This window comes from Chenopodium album, chromosome 17 (assembly GCF_948465745.1).
Source record: "Chenopodium album chromosome 17, dcCheAlbu1.1, whole genome shotgun sequence".
NCBI lineage: Eukaryota > Viridiplantae > Streptophyta > Magnoliopsida > Caryophyllales > Amaranthaceae > Chenopodium > Chenopodium album.
In genome coordinates this window covers 11,583,891-11,610,080 of record NC_137850.1, presented here as the reverse complement: position 1 = coordinate 11,610,080, position 26,190 = coordinate 11,583,891, and the positions used below count along the sequence as shown (strand labels likewise).

The following is a 26,190-nucleotide window of genomic DNA, read 5'->3' as shown; positions in this document are numbered from 1 at the left end:
CGCAACACTTGACCTTTCACACTTTCACCTCATTCGATAATCATTCGACGCAAAAGGTATTCGTACTGGGTTTGGATTTGGGGAGACACAAATGGGTGTCTACAATGTGCGTAATTTTTATTGACATTATTGGCATAAACATAAAAAAGGTCCATATTGGATAGACCATCCGTAATGCGTCAAAAACATAGGATTTTTACATGTAGGAAATTTGGGAAATATCTTTAACAACTAGAATCGAAATAACACTGCGAAAAACTGGAAAATTCTAAGAACCAAAAGCTGCCGAGGCATGTAGGAACTGGCGCTGAGAAAACTATACCCATCGCAATGTGATGGCACTGTCGCTGTGCGATAGCAATGTCGCATGGCGACAGAGTCATCGTCTCGCCACATGCTTTGTTGTCTTGCCCTATGTTTTTCCAATACCGAGTCTTGCTTCGACCAGTTCTTGTACTGTTTGCTCGATTCTACTTCCTGATTGAGTTTTTCTCACTTTTCTAAACCCATATGTGTTCTACATATGGCCATAACCCTCTGGGAATTCACACTCCATCTACCCAATTGAACGCTCATGGCAACGAAGGGTACATTCGAGTTTGTGAATTCACCAAACCGTGGAAGCAAGTTTATCTTGCGGGGTCCCATTCATACGCGCCAACCCTTCTAAAGGTAAGTCTTCCGCGCGATGCATCTAGACTCATAACCATGGACCCTCTTTTATTAACCCTTATCCTTGAACTTTAGAGAACTAGATCCATGGTTAGGTTGCAAACTCATTGCATCATATTGTACTTACTTGACTACTTGTGCATCTCTTGCTTGTGCATATTTACACTAACCGTTTGTTTAACTTGTGATTGAGTCTAAATAAACTAATTAATGACTAAAGGACTTTGCTTAATTAATTAACCAATTAATATGAGTAATTAAAGTCTAACTAAATTGATCGAAGTTGACTTAGCACGGCTATAGGATTTTTCCCTTTAAAGTAGAACACTGGAAATAGGCCCAGGCCGACGTTTCAGCAATGACGCCGAAGTTTGGCCTATGGCGCGACACGCTAGTGTCCGGCGCGACGCGACAACAATGTCACGCCTCGACGGTACTGGCGCATCGCGACAATCCCATCGTTTGTGCGATGGTCTAGTTTTCTGCTTGAGTCTTCATGCCGAGTCTAATTAATCAGTTTATTAATGGAAGAAACCGTATTTAGTCCTTAATCGAGTCTAAGCACATAGTCCCATGGTCTTACATAAAGTGTCAAATCATTTCACTTTCACTTACTTCTAAAGCACACACTTTGTATACATATTAGACCTTGACCGTGTTTACAGTGTCTTTGTACGTGTGTTTTCCGTCATTTTTTTAGGGGGGTAAGTCAGATATTAATCCTCTAAACATAAGCATGTTGTTTGAACCCTATACTTGATTCCCAAAAATATGCACCCTATTTTTGCATTTTTGCCTTTAAAACCAATAAAGACAAAGTTAATTTAAGTCAAGTCATTAACAAATATGGTTTAATTTACAGTACTTGGTCAAGAATAGAAGGATGATTAATCAAGGACAACACCTTTGTTCAAGTTCTACTCTTTGATAAGACCATCAGACATAGAAAAAAGTTCATACTAATGGCAACCCAACAAGAAGTTGATGAGATTAGGCAAAACCTTGCTAGTTTGACCGAGATGATCAAGACTATAAGCTCTTCAAGTCAATGACCCTGCGAAAGAACAACAAATGGAGCGAATAGAGAAAAGCTTGAAGCTCTCCAATGACTATAAGTTCCAGGGGATTAGCTCACAAGGGGTCTTAGTGGACAAGGAACTTCTTTCGCAGAAGTTCAATGCCAATGACATCCTTAAATTCAAACCAACTGACAACCCCTACTTTCACCTAAGAGCTTTTGAAACTATAATGAACAATAAGGGGATTGAAAGGAAGGTTTTCCATAATTTGTTCTCACTATCTCTAGAAACCGTTTGCCACAATGGTTCTTTTCCCTTGAAAAGGAGAAAACCTCTTCTTGGGATGGCATAATAAACGCTTTCATAGATAGATACAAATGCAACGTCCAAGTCGAAACTGACCATAGAGAACGTGAGATGTTGAAGTAAAAAGAGAATGAAGGCTTTACTTCTTTCTTTAATAAATGGAAGGAAACTTCCGCTAAAATGGTTGAGGTGCCCACTGAGAAAGAATCTGTAAGGATGTTCATTAAGAATCTCCAGTAAAAGTACTCTAAGCATCTCAAATATTAAAGCAATTTGAACACTTTCAAGGCCGTCTATGACGTAGGAATCAAATTGAAGACGACCTTGCAAAGCAAAAAGCTGCTAACAACTCCAACAGTGGCTGGAAAGGAAAGAAAAGCGATAATCCTTCTTCTTCCAAAACTACCCACTCAAACAATGTTAGCACCTTTAATCTGAATGAGGTCCTGGCTATGAACAACCAAGGACAAAAGAAGCCATTTACGAGAAATTTCACACCTATTGGCATGAGTTATGACACCGCATTTGATCGCCTACATGCAAAAGGTCTTATAACTCCCATTGGACCATTTGGGGATACACCAGTCGAAAAGAGGACGGGTAGTTGGAACCCCAATGCACATTGCAAGTACCATCAAGGCAGGGGCCATCTTACTGAAAATTACAGGAAGTTAAAGGAAGCTATTGAAGATCTCATTGATAATAACAAGCTTCTGTAGGCGTCGTTTGAAGTGTGCCTACTTTAGCATGTTGTGAATATGCTTGGCACTCATAGGAAGTGGGAATTGACATAATACGATTAGGGACAAGGAAAGTAAGGAGCCACCTACAAATTTTTAAGGAACTTGTAAACCGTTCACGGATCATAAAAGGCAACCATGATAAAGGGACAACGAAAGACAACAATGATTGACCCGTGAAAGTTACACCCCATTCATAATCCATGAGATTGCTAACTCCATATGGTTAGGAATCACAAAAGGAGGATCGGGGATGATGGTACGAAGTGAGTCATGGAGTCACATTTGCCCGTATTGGCCTATACTCGATTCTTATAATGAAAAGTGATTCCTGCGATCTCAAAGGCGAACAAGAAAATATTCAATTTGCTCCAAACTATTATTAAGCTAAATTGGTTGAATATTAGTGCAACATGTAATTCTAAAATATCGTGATCACTTGATTAAACAACTAGATTAAAAAAAACCTAACCCGGTCATCCAAATTATCTTGTTAGGCGTGATTTTCAATTACATATTCCCTTTAAACATGCAATATGGTGATCATAAAATATAGTAAAAATCAACTTTAATATTGGAAGCAATTCAACAATAATATCGTTAGTCAAATCAAATATAAATACACCTAATCATGATACTAGCAATATTAAAATAAAATAAGAAATTAAATTAATTAATTACTCACATTTCACGAGCTCCTGTAAATTGCTACATCATGAATAAATTGTTACTAACTTCAATAAAAATTTAAATAAAAGTAGAGTTGATTTGGTCCAAACCCTCGGTTAATTCTACCTTTCACGCCTTGGTTTAAGGACGGAACCTCGGGTGTTGTATGGACTCCTTGGAGTGCTTAAGGAAGGAATGATGTAATTAGGAATATAGGTTTAAGGCTTAGGGTATGAGAGAGAGAGAGAGAGAGAGAGAATGACTTTTAGTGTAGAAGAGAGGAAGAGAGAAGGATTTGGTGCCCTGAACTACAGAAATTAGGGGGGTATTTATAGAGGAATTGAGTAGGGGATCACACGGAACCCTAGAAAATATAAAAACCCTAATTTAGGGCACCGTGACACGGTCAGTGTCTGCCGTGAAACGGTCAGAGGGTGCCGTGACACGGTACAGATTGTCGTGATGCGATGCATTATTTTGCCCTAAAATGATAAAGCGCGTGCAGTGTGTACGCGGAGAAAACATGGAAAAATCCCGTGTCACGGCATGTGTACTGTGACACGGCAAAAAATGCCGTGATGCGGCAAAGTCCACCGTGGCGTGACACGTGGCGCCGTGTCACGGTGTACTATTTTTTCCGAAATGCTTCCAAGTTCGTAAAATGTGAAAAAAGCACCGTGACATGATGTACAGTACTATGTCATGGCAATATGCACCGTACCACGTCAGCTTTTGCCGCGTCGCGGCATTTTAGCTATTGTGCGGTAATTCAAATTTTTTACGTGTTTTTATAACTACGATAACTTTCGATCCGTAACTTGAAATAAGACATATAATATATAATTGGAAATATTTTCAAGTCTACTTTCCAACCCAATCAGAATCAGGTCAAAATCATTTGTAGATTTTATGATATGGCTGTTTTAGTGAAAGGGTGTCGGTTTTGGGCCGAGTTTAGTATTTTGCTCATATCTACTTCGTTTTAAATCAAAATTGAGATTATGATATATTGTTGGAAAGCTTATCAAAATACCTATCCAACCAAATAATAATTGGATCAAAACTATAGGGCCACAAAATTAGTTTCTCTCGGTTTTGTGATGTGAACACGAAAAGTGAAAAATAAGTTATGGTTTAGGGACATGAGCTAGGAATTGGATTGGTTTATGAAATCTATTGAATGGAAACATGGATTTAAGCACTCCAAATATTAAATACTCAACCCAACCAATAATGAAAGTGAAAGGTTGTTCATCATCGGGTTTGGTTTTGGGGAGTCATTTTTCGATGTCTACAGCTTTCATTGCCTCCTGCAAATAAGAAGCTAAGTATTAATAATGCTCCACTTTCAGATTCCTCGGCTATTTCTGATGAGGAAGATCATGTCGATCCAACAACCCTCATCAAACCAGTTAAAGAGATTCATGGCATTGAAGAAGAGGAGGAAATATTTTTCGATGCCAAGAAGCACACTATAGGCGAGTCGCCGGCCAGTAAAGAAGAGGTATGACACCTCATAAACACGCTGAGAGAGGCAATTGATATATGTCGCGAAACCCTCGACCATCTAAAAATGGTTCAAAATAAGCGTGATATGGAAGAGATGACATCTACTAAAACTAATGAGAGAAAACCCTTCTTTCTCCAAGTAGTTGAAAAACCAAAAAGAACAATAAACCTTATACCCTAATTGGGACCTCTTATGCAAATATGTTTCAAAAGCTCTTCGAGAATGGGAAGATTAAACCTCTCAATCCAAGACCTTTTGAATCACTGAAAAGGACAGATAGGTTCTATTATCCATACCATTAATCTGGGGACACACCATTGAACATTGCTTCAAGTTCAAGGATCTAGTGGAAGGACTAATTGATAGCAAGAAGTTGGTCTAAATAACTCCAGAAAAAGATGCTAGTATTAATGGAGTTGGGAAAGTGATGATGAGGATGTCTACCTCAAAGATTTAGAAGAAACTCCACTTTCCACAATCTATCCAGTAGATGACATTTGGGATGAAGAAGACTCACCCATAGATGTCCTCACAAGATTAGGGAGAATGTAACCTCCCATTATAACACAACTTATTCCTACTACTTAACAAATTCCCATACCCATCATAGAAGAAAATGATGTTGTCAAACAACTCAAGAAGACTAAGGTCGATATGAACGTATGGAAACTACTAGCCACATCCCGTGAGCATAGAGTCGCAGTAATGGATGCCTTGGCTAAAGTAGGAATAGATTCTGAAACCACTCCCGAGGGGTTGGCTAATTTCCTCACTTGTGATCTCCCAAGTCCCATAAACCTAATCACCTTTTCTAACAAGGATCTACCTCCAAAAGGTGATAAGCATAATAAGGCCTTACACCTCACAGTAATCTGCAAGAGAATGAATGTCCCAATGACTCTTGTAGATAATGGGTCAGCAATCAATGTTTTCCCACTACGAACTGCGAGGATGTTAGGAATAAAAGATGAAGATTTATCTCCATCTACACAAGGAATAAGGGCTTATGACAACACTCGCCACCAAGCTCTTGGGACTATCACTATGAATGTCACGGCAGGAGTCATTGAACATGCTACTACTTTCCAAGTGGTAGATATCAAAGCTTCTTTCAACTTATTGTTGGGACGCCCTTGGCTTCATGACCTTAAGGCGTCCCTTCATCCATTCTTCAACAAGTGAAAGCCATAGTTAGAGGAATTCCTGTCAATATCGATGCTTCCCCAATGAGAATTAAGGCAATTGATAAGCCTATTATAACTATGGAGCACGATGAAAATGATGAAGACTTATGCGGCTTTAACACATAAGAGGTCTCTTTTATCAACGAAAATGAAAAGACCCCTCTTCACTACGACCTCCATTCGAACATGATAGTCAATGGTATACTCCGAAAATAAGGATACTTTCCTGGAATGACTCTAGGAAAGAAGAAAGGAGTAGCAACACAAATGGGATATCCTGGCCTTCCTTAATTAGATAGATACGGGATATTGTACCGTGACGCGAGGAAATAGCAACCCTAAAATGATAAAACGCGTTTAGGTTTAATGCGGAGAAAACACGGGAAAATCCCGTGTCGCGGCATGTGTGCCATGACACGGCAAAATATGCCGCAACGCGGGATATTCCACCGTGGCGCGGCACCTGATGCCGTGACACGGTGGACATTTTTGCGTCCAAATTCATTCTAAACCTAGTTTCACTCAGCATTTTTAAGTGTCGTTTCATAATTTCGGGCTATTTATATTTATTATTCATTAATTGGGTTAAATTAATAAATAATATGAAATGAATTAAAAAGGTTCGGGCCAAAATATAAATTGGACTATGCTTTAACTAAACATTAGGACTGATCTATTGACTATTTTGTGAACTGATTTTGATTGAGTATGGATTTTAAGCACTCTCGGGATTAAATACTCAACCCGACCAATAATGGCGGTGAAAGATTGTTCATCATCGGGTTTAGTTTTGGGGAGACATTTTTAGGTGTCTACAGAAGCCCTCACTTTGACTTAGTTTATAGAAACGTCAGTTTCGAAAACGATATTCAAAGTAGTCGATAGGGACGGAGAATGATTTAAGACGTTATGTGAACCTAAATCACTCTTTATACGCCGATACCTGCAAAAAAATGTTAGTTCCACAAATAAAAAAGTAAAGGGATAGAATGCTTATCTGACACTAGTGTATCGGTGACAAATGAATTTTGGCAGTTTTCTATGCTTGAAGAAATCCACCGGATGATGTTTGTTGAGATACTTTCCATGCTTGAGGAAAGCTGACAGATGATATAATCGCTGACTTCTTCGCCTTGAGAGGTGGTAACGACCAACAATTTTCCATGCTTGAGAAAAAACTTGTCTGATGATGAAATTGCAAGTCTATGTGTATCGAGAACCTTGCGCCATGAATCGTCTTCGCTTAGGAGATGATTACTAAAATGATGATGGTTCGATTGTCCTCGAACATTGGCCGTAGTTGGTTCGCTTGTCCCCGAACGTGGGCTGTAAATAGTTCGCTTGTCCCCGAATGTGGGCTATAAATGGTTTTCTTGTCCCCGAACGTGGGCTGTAAATGGTTCGCTTGAGGAGTCATGTTACTATCAACCCCTATCTTCACAAGAGCATTCATTACAGCCTTTTGATGCTCATGGGAGGTAGCCAAAAGCTTCCAAACATTCATTTCCACCTTAGTCTTTTGCAGTTGCTTAATCACATCGTTGCTTACAGGATCGATGGGATTAGCTATTGGTTGTGCTTGCGGTGGAGGTGGAGGTGGACTAGGTTGTTGTAACCTTCCATTCCTGGTGAGAACCTTGACCTCAAGGTCCCCCCAAACATTTTCGCTATCTTCATGGTTGACGGCGCCAAGAGATGAACCAACTATATCTTTGAGATAGACGTCTTCGTCGTCACTATCCCAAATTCCATTAACTTCTTCATAGCTTGAAACAAAAACAATTTCTGGTAGAAGTTCATCCACAGATTGGATGATTAGTGACGGATCAAAGGAGATTTCATCTCTCGTGATAGCCAAAGCATCAGAAAGAGGATCTGTTTAAATATTAGGCTTCTTAACCCCTGGAGGAACAGGAAGCTGATTAGCATCAATCAAGTCTTAGATCGCATCCTTTAACTTCCAGAATTTCTCAGTAGTATGACCTTTGCCTTGGTGAAACTTGCAATGAGCATTGGGGTCATAGCTAGTAGTTCTGTTCTCTGGTCTGGGTTTTGGAAACGGCCCAATAGGCATGATTAATCCTTGACTGTGCAGGCAATCAAAAGCAGCATCATAGCTCATTCCCAAAGGTGTGTAAACCCTCCTTTTCCTTTGGAATCTCTGAGTGGGAGCATTAAGAGCCAACACATCATTGAGGTTAATGTTGTTAGTAGCATTATTGGGCTTGGAAGACGAAGAAGAAGGATTGTCATTCTTCTTGTTTTTTTAAGTGTTGTTGTTGTTGTTATTGTTGCTACCAGCAGTCTTCATTAACTCATCCTCAATATTGATCCTAATGTCGTAAACAGCTTCAAAGGTGTTCAAAGGCAGAAACTTTAAATGTTGCTTGTACTTATGGGTCAGATTCTGAATGAAGAGACGAACCATCTCCTTCTCTTTGGGAGGATCCACCAAGAGTGCATTTGTCTCTCTCCACCTATTCAGATATGTGGTGAAGCCTTCATTCTCCTTCTGTTTGAGAATGGAGAGTTCACATTCAGAAGTTTTAGCTTGGATGTTACACTTGTAACGATTCATAAAGCTTTCAGTAACATCCTCTCAAGTTGCGGTATGCTTGGAATCCAAAGAGTAAAACCATTGTTGACAAGCATGTTCCAAGGTTAGAGGGAACACAGTAGGGAAGAGTGCTACATCTAATCCTTTAAGAGCCATAGTTGCGGAAAAAGCATTCAAGTGGAACATGGGGTTATAAGTAGGCTTGAATTTTGAGATGTCAGCAATAGAAAACTTCTCAGAAGCTTGTCCTTGACATTAAGAGAAGTGGGGCAGGTTGCTCCAATTAGGTGAAGTCTTCAGAAATCTTGCTCACTTGTTCTTTGATCTTGTCCATTGTAGCCACAGTGACATTATTCTATTCCATGGTGGAAACTTTAGTAGTGAGCGTTTGCACCATAGCAGCGAGTGCTTTAATGGTCTTGTTGAGTTTCATAACGTCTTCCTTACTGGCCATTGGAATGAACTCAGAATGGACTGGAGACGAAGATGGATTCTGTAGAGATGATTGTGCGGGTGTCCTTGTACGCCTCTTAGGTTTAAGAGGTTGTTGAGGTTATGACTCAAACCGTTACAATCTACCTTTGCTTCTCGACCAAGTGTTGCGATATTAAAAACAAACGCACCTTTAATGACTAGACTTAACCTTAACCCATCCGGAAAAAGGAGAAAGACAAGAAATTTTTCGAAATTTTTTATTTTTTATTATTTTTTTTTTAAAAAAAAGAAACTAAAAGTAAAAGTATGTACGGGAGGATACCATCCGACTTACTCCCTAAAAAAACGGAAAAAAAAGACAAGACCTTCCTAATGTACGGTCATGAACTAAAATGGTGCGCGACTCAAAGTGTGTGAACTTGACATGACTTTTGAGTGTTTAAGTGAGGTTATGGACGCGTGTTATAACCGTACGGCTAGACATAGTACTAAACCGGATATACGAACCACATAAGTAGGCACAAAAACCAAAACAAAGACTGACATAGGACTTTTCCTGGGCACCGTGTCACGGTGCTAACTGTCGTGACACGGTGCTCCATACTGTCAGACGATACAAGGCGTCGTGTCACGACACTGCACACCGTGACACGGCATACCTGCCGTGACACGGTGCACAGTTCTAGGGTCCAGTTTTGTGATTTTTCTAAATTTTAGTCGATTTAAGTCCTTATTAAATTCTATGTGGAATAAAAACCCTAGGTCATAGGTTAGTCCAAAAACAACATGAACAAACACATATGGGAATAACACCAAATAAACCACATAGCACTTAGTCATGATGATACGAAAAAAAATTTCGCAACCTAAGGTCAAGATCTATGTTCAACTATGGTCAAGCTTTTTGGTGTCAAAGGGTACCATGGTTAAGAGTTTGGACGCGTTGGCAAGGCAGCCTCCCTTGAGGGTGTATACCAACGGGCTGCTCTGTGAGTTCGTGATGAAATCGAACTCGACTCCATGGCTTGGGTGGATTTAATAACTCGGATGAACCCTTATTGCCATGAGCATTTTTAGATTGATAGAGCTTAAATTCCCCAGGGCTAAGACGTATGTAGAACACACACGTTTTTTCAGAAAAATAGAAGGAAGCTCACTGTGAGAAGAGAAATAAAGCCACAAGAAAGATTTCATGACTGCCGTGACACGGCAGAATGTACCGTGTCACGGTGCTAAACAACGTGTAACGGTGTCCAGCGCCGTGACACGACAGGCTCTGCCGTGGCACGGCAGGCAGGAAATCTGCTAGTGCCCCTATTTTCTTCGTTCACGACCAGGTTATCCAATTTTTCTTACGGGACGGACCTGAAATACGACGATAAAACGTCTATGCATATGCAAAAATGCCAATTTAATCACAGGAATATTTTCAAGAATCTTTCAAGTCTCATCCACTCATCTTAATTAAATACCATACCAATCACTCAAATCGATAAATAACCAAGAATCCTCCCCAGTGGAGTCGCCAAATTATAGGCGTCGTTTGAAGTGCGCCTACGTTAAGCATGTGTGAATATGCTCAACACTCATTGGAAGTAGGAATTGACATAATACGATTAGGGACAAGGAAAGTAGGGAGCCGCCAACAAGTTTTTAAGGAACTTGTAAATCGTTCACGGATCATAAAAGGCAACCACGAATAAAGGGACAACGATAGGCAACAACGATTGATCCGTGAAGGTTACACCCCATTCATAATCCATGAGATTACTAACTCCATATGGTTCGGAACCACGAAAGGAGGATCGGGGATGATGGTACGAAGTGAGTCATGGAGTCACATTCTCCCGTATTGGCCTCTACTCGATTCTTATAGTGAAAAGTGATTCTTGCGATCTCAAACGCATGCAAACAAAGATTCAATTCGCTACAAACTATTATTAGGCTAAATTGGTTTAATATTAATGTAACACATATATTTATAAAACATCGTGATCACTTCGATTTATAACAAGATTAAAGGAACCTAAACCGATTGGCCAAATTATCTTATTAGCCGTGATTTTCAATTAAATATCCCCTTTAATATGCAATATGATGATTACAATAACAATAGAATTAACATTAATATTGGAAGAAATTTAACAATAATCCAACAATATAAAATCTTTAGAAAAATAATAGAAATAAAAGGAACATGATTCCTTACTTTGATTTTGCTTGCTTGCAACTATAAAACAATAAACGAGTTAGTAACTTCAAGGAAATAAATAAAACAATAATTAAAGTTAAATTAAATAGAGTTGATTTGGGGCCAAACCCTCAAACAATTCTACCTTTCACACCTTGGTTTAATAAGGATGGAACCCCGGTTAAATTACGGACTCCTTGGAATGCTTAAAGGAAGTATTTTTGAGGAATAAAGTAGGCAAGTGTTTAGGCTAAAGCATAGAAAAGAGAAGAGATAATTAATTGATGCCACGAACTGCAGAAACGAGGGTCATATTTATAAGGAAAATGAGTAGAGTGAACACACGGAACCCTAAAAAGATAAAACCCTAAATTTTTGGTATCGTGACACATCAAATGTTTGCCGCGACACGGCAAAATATGTATATAGAACCAAGTTACTTGACATAAAGCACAATAGTCTAACATATTCTCTTTTGGGCGTAAGTTACTTGACATAAAGCTTCCACCAAAAAGTGTCTTTGTGTGGAATTAGTGTGTTAACCATAGGGTTCGTGCTGGGGGCGAATAACATTGAGCACCTTGGTTGCGTCGGAAACTCATTTTCAAGTCAGTGATTTGCATCATGATGCACCGATATTGTTCCATTGTTTGTGAGATTATCTTTTTTATCTTACTTAAATATTTTTATATTGTTTGTACTAGAATCTCCTTTATTTACAACAAATGTAATTAATCTATATCTATATATTATAGTAAAATAGGGTACACTAGCTCCATGACTGACACGTGTCCCTGTCTTAGTTTTTTACTTTTTAGTTTTAAGATTTTAAAAAAAATTTATATTAGCAAATGATTTATATTAGTAAAGTATTTATATGCATGGGATCATATCATATACATGATTTTAATGTGAATATTCCACGTGAAACTTCCATACATATAAAGAGTGGCAACTAAAGCTAAAACAAATTGGTGGAAAAGAGTGACAACTATCGCTAAAACAAATTAGTGGAAAAATTATTTGAACGCTAAAACAAATTGAATTCCCAATCATCATTCTTATAGCTAATAAACAAAACAAGTATCAATATTATATAAAGTGCTATAAAACGAGACCAATTTCAATAACAATAAAAATAATTGCACTACTTATAATTTGCACTTTCCAATATAAAAAACGAGATAGAGACGGAGATATGTTCAAGGAAATAGAGTCAACTAACCCCACTTAAGTTTTGTACAAAAAAATGTTACAAATATAAAAAAAAAAAAGTTACGAATTTATATTGAATTATTTATAATGGGAAATACGATATCAAAATTTAGAAAAATCTATCATGTAATATGCACAAAGTTGTATGTGCAATATGTGTATAATATATAATATACAATATATAATATATTAAAATTTCTGACCAATTTCAAATTTAGGTTCTTTCTTTTTCTTGCAATGAATTTCATATCTAATATTCTTAAATTTATGTACTGCAGCTTGGCCTCACAATATGTACAAAGCAGAGAATATATACACAGTAATTCCTCACCTAGGCAATCTTAGGCATACATAATAATGATAAGACAAATTTGTCAAAAAAATCTTTCAAATGCACCATTTTGCAGAAAAAAAACCTTTTAAAAGCTTTATTGTAAAAGAAAACCCAAAGTTGAAATTTTTTTGTTTAAAACAACCTAGTCCCACTAATTCACTTAATTAACCTCTTATTTCTTCTAATTAACCTCTAATCCTCATTTTACTACATAATAATTAAATTAATTTATAGATTAAAACAATAATAATAAAAAAAGAACCACCACCCCCAACACCAGCTAGCCACCCCTCCCTCTCCCTTTCCCCTTCTCCTTCCCTCGGCAGCATCCCCCTCCCCCAACTGAGCCTCCGCCTTGCACCTTTACCGCCGGCGACCCACCTCCCTTTCCCCCCTACATCCTCTTTTCTTCTTCATCTTCTTCATCAATTTCCTCCAAAAATTTCTAATTTCATCTTTCTCTCTCCTAACTCAATCATGGTTAGCATTTTAGCAATGGCTTCTCCCTCTCATTTTCCCTAAATTATCTCACAAAACCCTAATTTATCAATTAAAGACTTTAATTTCACCTCGAATTTCTCTCTCCTCCTTCCACTGCCATGTCCACCACGATTATTGTACTCGACCTGCAATTGTGCAAACTAGATTCGTGGTCGGATCGAGTTGATGTTTTTGGGGCGTGGGTGTTTTCGTGGTGGGCTGGCGATGGGAGTAAGGCGGTTTTCTTGGTGGTGGTTGATGACGGGAGTAGGCTACCTGGTGGTAGGTTGTGGCTGGGGTGGTTTTTATGGTTGGCTTATTGGATGGGGGCAACGATTCTGGTGGCTATCGGTGGTGGCGGCTGCTGTCAGGGGAGGGGAAAGGGAGTGAGTGGCTGGCTGGTGGTGGGAATGGTGGTTTTTGGTTTTTTTTTTATTATAAACTAATGTTATTATTAAATAGAGTTAAAGGATAATTAGAAGTAATTAGTAGTTAATTAGGTGAATTAGAGGTACTAGGTTGTTTTCAACAAAAATTAGGTGTGTTCGGGTTTTCTTATACAACAAAGCTTTTAAAAGGTTTTCTTTTGCAAAATGGTGCTTTTAAAAGGTTTTTTTTGACAAATTTGCCTAATGATAATAATGATTGTCTTGTTTAGATATAAGGATGCCATAAAAATTTATAATATTGATTCAATTTATTTTAGCGTACAAATATTTTAAATAATATAGATTTATAAGGCACACTATAAATTTTAATCTTGAATACAAATTACTTAACCGAGAGTCCAGCCCAAAGTCCAACAACGGAGGAATATGTAAGGCAAAGAGTGGCAACTAACGCTGATATATTAGCTAATATATATACCGTACAAAGCTCAAACCCCTCTATATGGAAATTAGTTGTGTCTTTGTTGTAGAGGATTACCATTAATGTAAATGAGCTTGTGCTAGTCAATGCATACATGAATACAACCTGTATTAAGAGTTAAATTACATTAGTCAATTATAATTAATATAAAAGTAATTAATATAAATTGAGGAAAATTATATTAATACAACATAAAAAAAAATTAATAAAAAACATACCATGTCAATGAAACAAATGATACGGTAGATAAAAGCAGTCCGAAGATCTATTCCCTTTATCAGGAAATAGATCTCTCCCCATAGAAAGCTCCACACGTCAATGGAACATTTTTTCTTGGAGTTTTAGGTTGATTCGGTGGCAAAGAATGACGACCATCATCCTAACTCAACTTCAGAAGTGTTTTGGGTTGACGTGCGTGTAGTGCAAAGTTGACGCCGGTGCAGTACCCACACAACAAAGACGATTAGCACAGCCAAAAATAGCACGCGCAAAGTATAAAGACAAGTCCACCTTATTAATTCGACTTTGATATCTACATTAGACTCAACCTCAATAGAAATGGCACTTGCAGGTTGACTTTCTGGTTTAATCATATTTGTACTTTTTCACATAATTTTTATTATAAAACCTCATTTATAATATACATATAATGACCCGCAGAATTGTTCGAGCAAAAAACTAGTTCTCTATTAAAGTTCACCGTTTTCTCCATTGAAGTCTTTAAATGTGTAATTTTTTTTCTCCATTGAAGCTTATTATGCGCCCGCACACAAGTCGTGCAAAATCTTTTGCCTCGGTTCTGCTATTCACCTTCTTCTGCGCGATTTCTCACAGGGATGTGTGCCCGCACACTCCGGTCGCGCGCCCGCGCACATGGTGCGCGCCTTCACACCTTGCTTTCTTTCATTCTTCTTTCATGCTTCCTTGGCTTCTTCTTTGCAATCCATGACTTCAAATACCTAAGCACAAACACCAAGGGAAGCAATAAGGTATAGGCAACGGTGCAAACACGCAATAGAGGCAAGCATTCAAGCACATACGCGATTTTATCCAAAACACATTGAGACTTGTATGCACAACTATAAAACATCCTAAGACAAGCTAAAACAAAGAATAAACATTACCCTAAGAGTGACATAAATGTCACTCATCAATACCCTATCTTCAACAACGTGATCCCAATAGTGCTCTAACACCTGCTTTTTATCACAATTCAAATAACAAATACGTGCACACTCTCTTTGTACCTCCTTGAATTTTGCATTTGTATAAATCTTTTGGATTTTTTTTTTCTTGGGGAAAGTCTGACATTGTGTGCCTAACATACCACGCACAATTGTCATCAGCATCCTTCTCCGTTTCAGCCATAGCCTCAATATACCTTTCAACAAACTCACACAAATGAGTGTGCTTGTCAACATATCCATAAAAAAAGTTGTTTATACTTTCTATCCTCTATGTTGTTTTCATACCCGCCCAAAACAGATGCTTCAAATATGCAAGGACCTATATTTCCCTCTTTTCAAACAACCTTGAACCATATAGGTATTTAACCAACCTCATATTCAGCATATTGAACCAGCACATTCAGCATAACAAGGCGTAAGTATGTAAATAATGATAAGTGTAGAATAACATATAATTATAGAAAAGACAACCATTAAGGCAGAATACCAAACCCCAGCAAAAAAAAAAAGGTTAAGCAACAACATACCAGCAGCCAACAGAGCCTACCACAGCCAATCAATCAAAAGGCAGGAAAAAAGAATACAATCCAATCAAATACAGAGATAAGACAACCAAAAAACAAACAAAGGCATACCAGTAAACTATTCTTCTTCCTGTAAGTCATACTTTGAAATGACTAAAGTCCAATTCTCAACAAACTCATCCTTAGTTAGACTGTCATACATGAAAGATTTATGTCTTCGTCATGTGCAATTACTAGCTAGATATATAAAAGGATCAAATTATCGAGATAATTAAGTTCGTACATTTGGGTCGTCGTTATATCATAACTAGAGGTACTAACAATCTTTGGGCTAGTAAAATAGGTCAAAGCCCAATTAAACGGATCCTATAAAGTCATACAAAGGGCCTAGATTGAGCATTAGAGGACGAGGCCCATGATGGGCCTTATCACTCTAGGTGGCCGGCCATATGGAGGAATAAGGAGGGTTTTGGGTTTCATGACCTAGTCTAATTATAATAGGATTATGAATAAACTAGGTGCCTAGGGTTTACACAAGAACATTCTATGATCAATTAGATCAAACCCTAATTAGCAAACACGAAACCTGACCCTCTCACACTCCTCTCACCCTCACGGCTCTCTCCTCCTCCTCGGTGCCAAGGTGGTTCGTGGTGGTGGTGGTTTGTGTGGTGGTCCGGTTGTCCGTTAAAGGTGGTGATCGTGGTTTTTCCTTTCACTCGACCAATCTAGTATTGGTGGACGGCTCATTCGAATCTCGTGGACTAAGTAGAGGAACAACACTCGGGCTCTAATCTCTCCCAGATTTGCCGATTGAATAGCTACGTGGAATTCACGCTTCAAAGGTATGATTATGTGTCTTGTGTGTTATGTATGCGATCTTGGTTTAGGTGCTTATGAATATGATTCATGTTTTTCGCATATAGTGCCTAATAAAGTCCTACAATACACAACACTCTCTAACTCATCTTTAAACTCCGGGTATTTCTCATACTTCCCGAGCTTCTTCCCAAATTTGGATAGTATGTGCCATATACACCATCTATGGCACGTGCCTTGCATCGTTGTTTTCAAGTCTTTCTCACTGCAGGATCTTGATCCATGTGTATATCAATTGGCTTTTTTCCACCCATACACAAAAGCCATGCGTTGAAAACCCACTCAAAGGTTTCTGTTGTCTCTCGAGATAACAGTGCACAACCTAATAGGATTGACTGCCCATGGTGGTTAACACTGACAAAGTTAGGAAAGGGTAGCTCATACTCATTCGTCATACAGGTCGAGTCAAAACAAACAACATCACCAAACTCTTCGTATGCTACCCTACTTCTTGCATCAACCCACAAAACATCTTGAGGCATGTGAAAGAAATTTTGATTATTAGATGTCATTTTAGCAAAGTACTGAAACATTGCCTGTGCATCTCCTTTGGTCAGCTTCAACTTCCTTTCCTTAGCCACTTCTTGATGCAAATCTTTCACTGTAAAGGGCATTTGCCCTATTTCTTGACCTTGCCATACACCTCTATATTTTGTTCACCGGAACTCTAGACTTCTTATCATTAAAGAGCTGCGTAACAAGATGTTTGTTCTTGACCAAAGCTTCTTTGCGGTTCCTTGCTATCTTTCGAGACTTTCCTGGTGTAGGATTGTGCCCATAATGATCCAATTTTGCCTTCCTAATCTCCCAATCTCCACCTTCCGTAACACCACTTAACAACTTCACCTCGCACCCACACTTCTTGGACTTTCATTTGACAATATCCACTTCCTCAGATTTGATTGAATCATCAGTAGCCATCTTCGGTCTATTTGTCTTCTTGCGTTTCCTAGGTTGGTTGTAGCACTCACAGGTCCACACAGTGTTACGTCTGTTTTTGACATCCTTGTCCTTAGCACCACTGGCCCGAACTAATGCAAACCCCATTTGCTTAGCATAGGCCATAAGGTACTGATCTAGGGCCATCAAGGAAGGAAACACCATCCCAACATCGGGAGTTGGAATATGAGCTTCATCATACTCCCCATTAGCTATTACTTTTAAGGAAGTTGAAAAGGCCAACTCTCCACCCTATACACAAAAACTACGGTTGTGACACTTAACCAATTTATGCAACAACAAGCCATTGTTAAGCTCAATGACATTACATGATGTAATAACCTAACTCCCCATAGATGTTAAACCGCACAACATATAATTCAACTAAGCTACGAAAATTACAGAAATTAATTCTTGACATTACAACAGCGATTAATGGTCACAACAGACATTCATGGTCACAAGAAATAATTCAATAATCTTGTAAAAAAAAATTAAAATAAATAATTTAATAATTAAATTAACAATCCATGGTAAATAACTCAACTTGGACAATTTTCTCGTCCTCCTCGAATTAAATTTCTTCTAGTGGTGCTTCAAACTCTTCCTCTTCCAATTATACCCTTCTGAATCAATTGCATACTCATACCCTTCTGCTTCCAATTCATACCCGTCTGAATCCATTACATACTCATACTCTTCTGCTTCCAATCCATCAGGTTCAAGTTCTTCTCCTGCTACTTCTTCACCATGGTAAACTGGTAAATCCCACCTTTCCTCCAAATCTTTTACTTCGTTGTTACCACTGCTTTGCATTTTAAACAAAATTCTAGGGTTAATTGAAATTGCTCGTCTTTTGTCGCAGCTCTACCAAGTTTGCACAAAATTCAATCAATCCCCAAATCAATTGCCAATCTTCAATTTCGAGTTACTTTCATCAACAATGGGCAACTTAGAAACAATGGAGTATGAAACTTTCTCTATTAATGGGAGGGATTTTAAAGGGAAGAATGTTATGCATGTGGAATTGCATAACAAGGGGCATTCATGTAATTATACATATGTACAAACGAATGTATATTCTAGTATCATTGGATGATCAAATGGTACCGCTGAATATACAGTGATACTATATATGCACATAATAGTATTATATATGTATTCAATTATACTAAATTTGCGCATATATAGTACCATTAAGGATTCAATGATACTATATAAACTTTCAGTGGAACAATCAGCATGTGGTTCCCATCACGTGATACAATTTAACCAAACAACAAGTGGGGTCTACCAACAAACCTATCTCTTCCTATTTCTCTTCTCTTTTCTCTCTCTACCACGTGTTTTTAAAATATTTTAATTAATATTATGTATTTACAAATGCATAACATTCCTCCATTTCTACTTCCTCCTATTAACGGCGTCTCAAACTTTCGGTATTATTTGGTAAAGTTAGAGAAGTTGCCAAATCAACTATTGAGTTGTAATCCAATGTGACAAGTTACCGTTACAAAAATTTACTATCCCGTTCTTGATTTCGATGCAATTCCCATGTGCATCACTGTTGTGCAAAAATACTTCCTCCCCTAAACTCTAGTTTGGGGAAAAAGATGAGAGGAAGTGGGTGAGTCAAAATTAACTAAAACCGCTATCGTTAAAGAAAACCAAGAAACTTTCGTAAAAAAAATAACCAAAAAACTCTCTCAATTCATGTTTAATTTCGTCCTCCCAGCAACGAAATACTAGGTTTTACCATTTTATCAATTCGTTGTTGTCTCGCGAATTTATCACAAAATTAGTACCAATTTTTCGTTTAATTCGTTTCATTCGTCACAAAGCTAGTTCAATTCGCGTCGTCGTCTCGGGTTTCATCTAAGTCGCGCTTCCGATCAGGTATTTTGTTATTTTTGTTGGATATATGATGTTTTTGGTTATGTAATCATTAATCTTTATGTGAATTATGGAAATCTAGTTTATAGGTTATGGTTTTTGATTGGATTCTCTATAATTTCAATCGAAATTTGCACCTGTTGTTATTCACGATTTCATGCAATTTTTTTTTTTTTTTGGGATTGAAATTGGTTGATTACTTGATTTTATTGTTGGATTTAGAAAATTATTGTTCCAATGCTGGTGGGTTGCTCGATTTATAACGCTAGTGTTGGATATTTGATGAATTTTTTCATGTTTTTCGTTTTTTAATTTTTGTGGTTTTGTGTGATTGTTGCTATGTGAGTTGTGATGTTAATCTTTAATGCAATTTAGGGTTACTGTGAATTGTGGAATTAGATCACTTGTTTTAATTTGCCTTTTACGAGTTCTTGGTTCGTTGGGGGATACTGAACTAAATAAGTAACACTGAATCATTGATCAGGAGTTTTAATCTTGATGTTGGTTGAACCAATGGAAAATGGATTTGTAAAGTGATAAAGAAATCAGTTGTTATTATGAGTTAATGGCTGATAATGAGGAGCTAATTAATATCCATTATAAATTACTTCTGAATAATGTATGCTTATCCTTCTTTACAGAACAAAAGTCAATGCATAGATTTGTGACTTTTACATAACCAATAGACTGTTGGAAATTTGTCAGGAAACGAGTGGAATAATGGCAGCAATTTATAATGCATCTGATCCATGTAGGGCGAAAACCTTGAGTTTGAACATAAGCCACAATTCTCACAAAATTCTATCTGATGCATGTGTCACACACTCACACACTTAATAAATCAGATGCTGCCATTTCTTTTGTGTAGTCAACTAGCATTATGAGGCCTTAGATATTGAGAATAATAACTAATGATTCTTCTTGCATGTAAATAAAGTCTATGGAAGATGACTTGTATTAAGAAATACAAAATACTAAAAGGAAGAGGCCTTAGATTTTAATAGAGTTATTATTTTGTTAGGATAACTCTCCTGCCAAGGTAATCTCTAGGGGATTTGTTTGTGACCTGAATTTTCAGACAACATAACTTTTATAAACACATTAAATTGCAGGTAACCTGCCAGGCACATCAGGCTCATTATTGTAGTTAAGCTATGTGTCTGACATAGATCAACACACTGATAGCAGAAATTTATAGCTTCTAGTCTGACTATGCAGAAATTCACTCCTTTGTATATATAAATTAGTTCATGTTCTCGAATACTTCGTGTATTGCTGCTTTGGACACTAGCACTTAGTTTTAAATGGCTTTTCTCTTGAATAGTTGAATTTCCCAATTTTTTAAATGTGCATTATAGGGTAATCTAGTTTAGACTGACCTTTGTTATTCAGACAACGATTTTTTTTAAGGTCCTTGTGACTTTACAATGTTTGTCATTTATACAGATCATGGCATATCAGCTGTCATTTATTAGACAAGTGTCTAAATCCGACGTGAATAAGAATAGAAACAGGCTGGAGTTAAGTGACGAAGAATTTCAGGCTTTCAAAGATCTTTTAATTGCTAGAGATCAAGAATTTCTAAATGAAGAGATATATCCTTTCATTGCAGAAGATTGGCCTCATAGTTGTAAGAAGGATGCTGATAAAGGGGGGCGTTTCGCCGGGCAATGGGGTAGAGTCATTGAAGATAAAGGCCTAGAAGTGGACGGCATTGTGTCCTTTGAGTGGAATACCATCCTATATCGCATGAGGATCACTTACACTTCTCTTGCAGCAGCACATATTGCTGAAGAAGAACAGAGTTTATTTGCTTCAATTGACAGTATGATTGATAATATCATTATTAGGAAGTGCATTGGGGGCAGCGAGGGGGCGGCCCTGGGGGTGTTGGCCTTGAGACCAGTGGCATGGGCACCAGTGGGGACACCTTTGTGCAGCACCAGCACCAGCTGCTGTCAGTAGCATCAGTAAGCCCAGAATCAATCCCTGATTGGCTGTTCAAGTTCATGCCCTTACGAGGTGGTTATTCCATCAGCAATGTCAGCCCAGCTTGTATGGACTTCAGATGGTTCTTACCTGGGAACTGCATTGCCATCTTAAGCAGTCTTGTGACACCACAACAAGCATCAGCAGTAATGGACTTGATTGAGGAGCGTTGGGATGAGTTAATTGGAGAGATGCCCTTGAAGATCACTTATCCAGCTCTAGAGGGTAATGAATGGAAAATTGTTACTGGGTATAAATCTAAGAATACTTGGTGGAGTTACCACAATGGTGGATCTTGGCCTGGTGAGTTTCCTGATTCAAAATATTATGGACATAAACTTAATAAGCTTTGAGAATATGATTATATCTTGATCCTATACTAGAACTACTTTACTTCATATAGCTGATAATCTTTTTGACATGCTGAACGAACAATTTTTTTTTTTGGGTGCATTTCTCATGCCTAAGAAAAGTATAATCTTATGCGATATGATCATATTTGCTCAACTGTTGCAGTTCTACTGTGGCTGTTTGTAGCTGTATGCTTTAAGACTGGGAGGCCTCAGATGGCCAGAAATGCAATAGACCTGGTGGAGAAACGCCTTTGCAAAGATGGGTTGCCAGAGTACTATGATGGGAAGACAGGCCGCTATATAGGGAATCAAGCAAGGAAGTACCAGACATGGAACATCGCTGGCTATCTGGTCGCCAAGAATATGTTTGTCTGTTTGACATGGATGAGAAATGTGAGCGTGTGAAGGAAAGTCTGGTAGCTGATTATGGTGGCACTGCAATTGGAAGAGTGGCACCTATGGATTCTGGGTTCTGGTGGATTATGTTGCTGAAATCGTACGTCAAACGCACAAGAGACCACACTCTGGCAGAGTACTTTCACACTGCTTTAAACGAGTTCAATGTAAGCCCAGAATCAATCCCTGATTGGCTGTTCAAGTTCATGCCCTTACGAGGTGGTTATTTCATCAGCAATGTCAGCCCAGCTTGTATGGACTTCAGATGGTTCTTACTTGGGAACTGCATTGCCATCTTAAGCAGTCTTGTGACACCACAACAAGCATTAGCAATAATGGAGTTGATTGAGGAGCGTTGGGATGAGTAATTGGAGAGATGCCCTTGAAGATCACATATCCAGCTCTAGAGGGTAATGAATGGAAAATTATTACTGGGTATAAATCTAAGAATACTTGGTGGAGTTACCACAATGTTGGATCTTGGCTTGGTGAGTTTTCTGATACAAAATATTATGGACATAAACTTAATAAGCTTTGAGAATATGATTATATCTTGATCCTAGACTAGAACTACTTTACTTCATATAGCTGATGATCTTTTTGACATGCTGAGTGAACACTTTTTTTTTTTGGGTGCATTTCTCATGCTTAAGAAAAGTATAATCTTTTTTTCGATATGATCATATTTGCTCAACTATTGCAGTTCTGCTGTGGCTGCTTGTAGCTGCATGCTTTAAGACTGGGAGGCCTCAGATGTCCAGAAATGCAATAGACCTGGTGGAGAAATGCCTTTGCAAAGATGGGTGGCCAGAGTACTATGATGGGAAGACAGGAATCTTAAGCAGTCTTGTGACACCACAACAAGCATCAGCTGGCTATCTGGTCGCCAAGAGTATGTTTGAGAATCCAGCCGAAGTGGGGTAAATTTGTGTTGTGTCAGAAAAAACCATCAGTCTTCATAACAAGCTAGTGGGGTAAATTTGACCTATATAAGTTGAGTAATTGGGAATAATATGATGTGTAGGGTGTAATAAGCTCTTGCTCAGGACTGCATTCAAATTAAGTTGCACATTGAGTTCTACTTTGTCAGCTGCATCCTAATTCCTAAAGAGCATGTATTATCTTTGTCAAATATATGCTCTCATTCTCATATTAGAAAACGTGACTATATCAGATTCAGTAATCTTGAAAAAAAAAAAAAAATTTGGGCAGTTACAGTCATGGTATCTCCAATTCACCCATTTGTGGAGCTATAAATTTGAACATTCATAGCATGCATTTTATCCGCATTCTATGAAGTTATATATCCAGGTGTGTGTTTCTGAACAACGTGAGATTGGCTTCATAACTTGTATATATTATTCGACCATTTTTTCTTGAATTGCTTGGCAAATATCTAAAAAATCAGTGCAACCCTAATGGTGCTTTTCATGTATTTTTTTTAGAGAGCCACAAGGGCGGGTGATGAGAATCGATCCTTGGATCATCTAGAACCGGGAGGGAAGCTCTAACCACTTGACCTATCCCTCACTCTCTTCATGTTGAAAAATTGTTTGTCTTGAATTCAATGTTTCCTGCACTGTCTTATATGTTCTTTTATAGAAGTAGAAAAGCTAATTCCTAGAAATAAGTTGAATAAATAATCTGTTCAGTTTATTTCACTCTCCATATTCTTTCGGGCTGGAAGTGTTCCTTTCCATGCATTTCTTATCGTTTTATGGGAAATGATATCATATATGTTACCTGAACTAGTTTTTATGATTTATCAGGTGTATAATTGTGGCGTGTGAACAAAAACTTGGGTCATCATGTATACATTGACTTGGAATGAGGATGAGATAACATGTATAGAGAACATGGCTCACTTGTTACCATAGACTAGTTCTAACTGCTAGTCACGTTTTATCTTCTGTGATACTTTCAGTGATTTCCTCTGATTGTTTCTATGAGAATGTGGGAGTTTGTATCTGATAAGGCATATAGGAGTAGTGGGTTACTCTGTGTTTTACAACAAAAGATTTCAAAGAGATCAAAAGAAAGCTTTTAGATACTCCGATAATTGTTGTGTTGTATTTCCTTCAGATTATGCGGGGATTTATAGTACCCTTGCATGAACAGTGTTTACTTGATATGTTAAACACGCAGTGAAATGTCTAATCGAGCATGAGGTTCTGAGCGGCGATATTTACTTTTGCATGGGAAGCTAAACGGTGATGTTTGGCGGTATTCTTAATCCGTTCATATTACGCAATACGGTGCGTATTACAACACTCCCCCTTGAATGGATTTCTATAGGGTGACTCCTAATTTACATGTATGTAAAAATAAATATTACCGCTATTGTACCTATATGTTTATCTGCCTCATTAAAACCTTGCCAAGAAAAACCCTGTGGGATAAAAATTTGGACGAAGGAAAAAGAGTACAGCACATATAGGGCTCCCCCTAAGTTAGCACAGATCACAAAGACGACACATGCCGGTCATATGCACGAGTTCTTGAAATTTGTTAGGTGGTAATGCCTTCGTGAATAGATCGGCTAAGTTGTTGCATGACTGGATCTGCTTGACATCGATCTTGCCTTCTTTTTCTAAGTCATGAGTAGAAAAGAACTTGGGGTCGATGTGTTTTGTTCTATCACCTTTGATGTAGCCTCCTTTAATTTGTGAGATGCAAGCAGTGTTGTCTTCAAATATTGTAGTTGGGTCTTCTTCGACTGTTTTGATGCCGCTTTCTTTTAGTATATGTTGGGTCACAGATCGCAACCATATACATTCCCTACCGGCTTCATAAAGGGCAAACAATTCAACTTGGTTTGATGAAGTTGCTGTTAGTGTCTGCTTGGTTGACTTCCAAGAGATTGCTGTATTGCCATAACTGAAAAGATAACCAGTTTCTGATTTTGATTTTGCTGGATCTGATAGGTAACCTGCATCAGCATATCCCACGAGAATAGGATTTCCATTTCTTGGATAGAAGAGCCCTAAATCAATTGTTCCACGTATATAGCGAAGTAGGTGCTTTACTCCATTCTAGTGTCTGCTTGTAGGTTCAGAGCTATACCTTGCTAATAAGTTTACCGAAAAAGCAATGTCTGGCCTAGTGTTGATGGCCAGGTACATCAAAGCTCCTATTGCACTTAGGTATGGTACCTCTGGACCAAGTACAACTTCTCCTTCTTGTCGGGGTCTAAATGGATCTTCTTTGATGTTTAGAGCACGAACAATCATTGGTGAATTCAATGGGTGATCTTTGTCCACATAAAACCTTTTTTATACTTTCTCGGCATAATTGGATTGATGAATTAAGATACCATCTCTTAGATGTTCAATTTGTAATCCGAGACAAAATTTTGTTCTTCCAAGGTCTTTCATTTCAAATTCTTTCATCATACATTTAGCGGTTTCTTCGATTTCATTATGTGTTCCGATGATATTTAAATCATCAACATACACCGCTATTATGACAAAACCTTTTTCGGACCTTTTGATGAATACACATGGACAAATTTGGTCGTTCTTATAACCTCCTTTGAGTAGGTACTCACTTAAACGGTTAAACCACATCCTCCCAGATTGCTTTAAACCGTAGAGTGATTTTTTCAATTTGATGGAATGTAGCTTTCGAGGTTGTGACCTCAAAGGTTCAGGTAGTTCAAGTCCTTCGGGGACTTTCATATAGATGTCGGTATCAAGTGACCCATAAAGGTATGCAGTCACAACATCCATCAAACGCATTTGTAGTCCTTTGCATGCTGATACACTTATGAGGAACCGTAGTGTCGTGGCATCTACCACAGGTGAATATGTTTCCTCATAGTCGATTCCCGGCCTTTGAGAGAAACCTTG

General features: G+C 38.1%; 2 pseudogenes across 1 annotated transcript; one reads left to right on the top strand and one right to left on the bottom strand.

Annotated features, from left to right (window-relative positions):
- Window positions 1-16,963: 16,963 nt before the first annotated feature.
- LOC145588657 (protein FAR1-RELATED SEQUENCE 8 pseudogene) lies at window positions 16,964-17,386 on the bottom strand (annotated as a pseudogene).
- A 4,740-nt stretch (window positions 17,387-22,126) lies between these two features.
- Window positions 22,127-23,646, top strand: LOC145587600 (putative alkaline/neutral invertase F; annotated as a pseudogene). Its single transcript, XR_014101320.1, has 2 exons — window positions 22,127-22,830; window positions 23,046-23,646. The product of XR_014101320.1 is annotated as a putative alkaline/neutral invertase F (transcript).
- The last annotated feature ends 2,544 nt before the right edge of the window (window positions 23,647-26,190 follow it).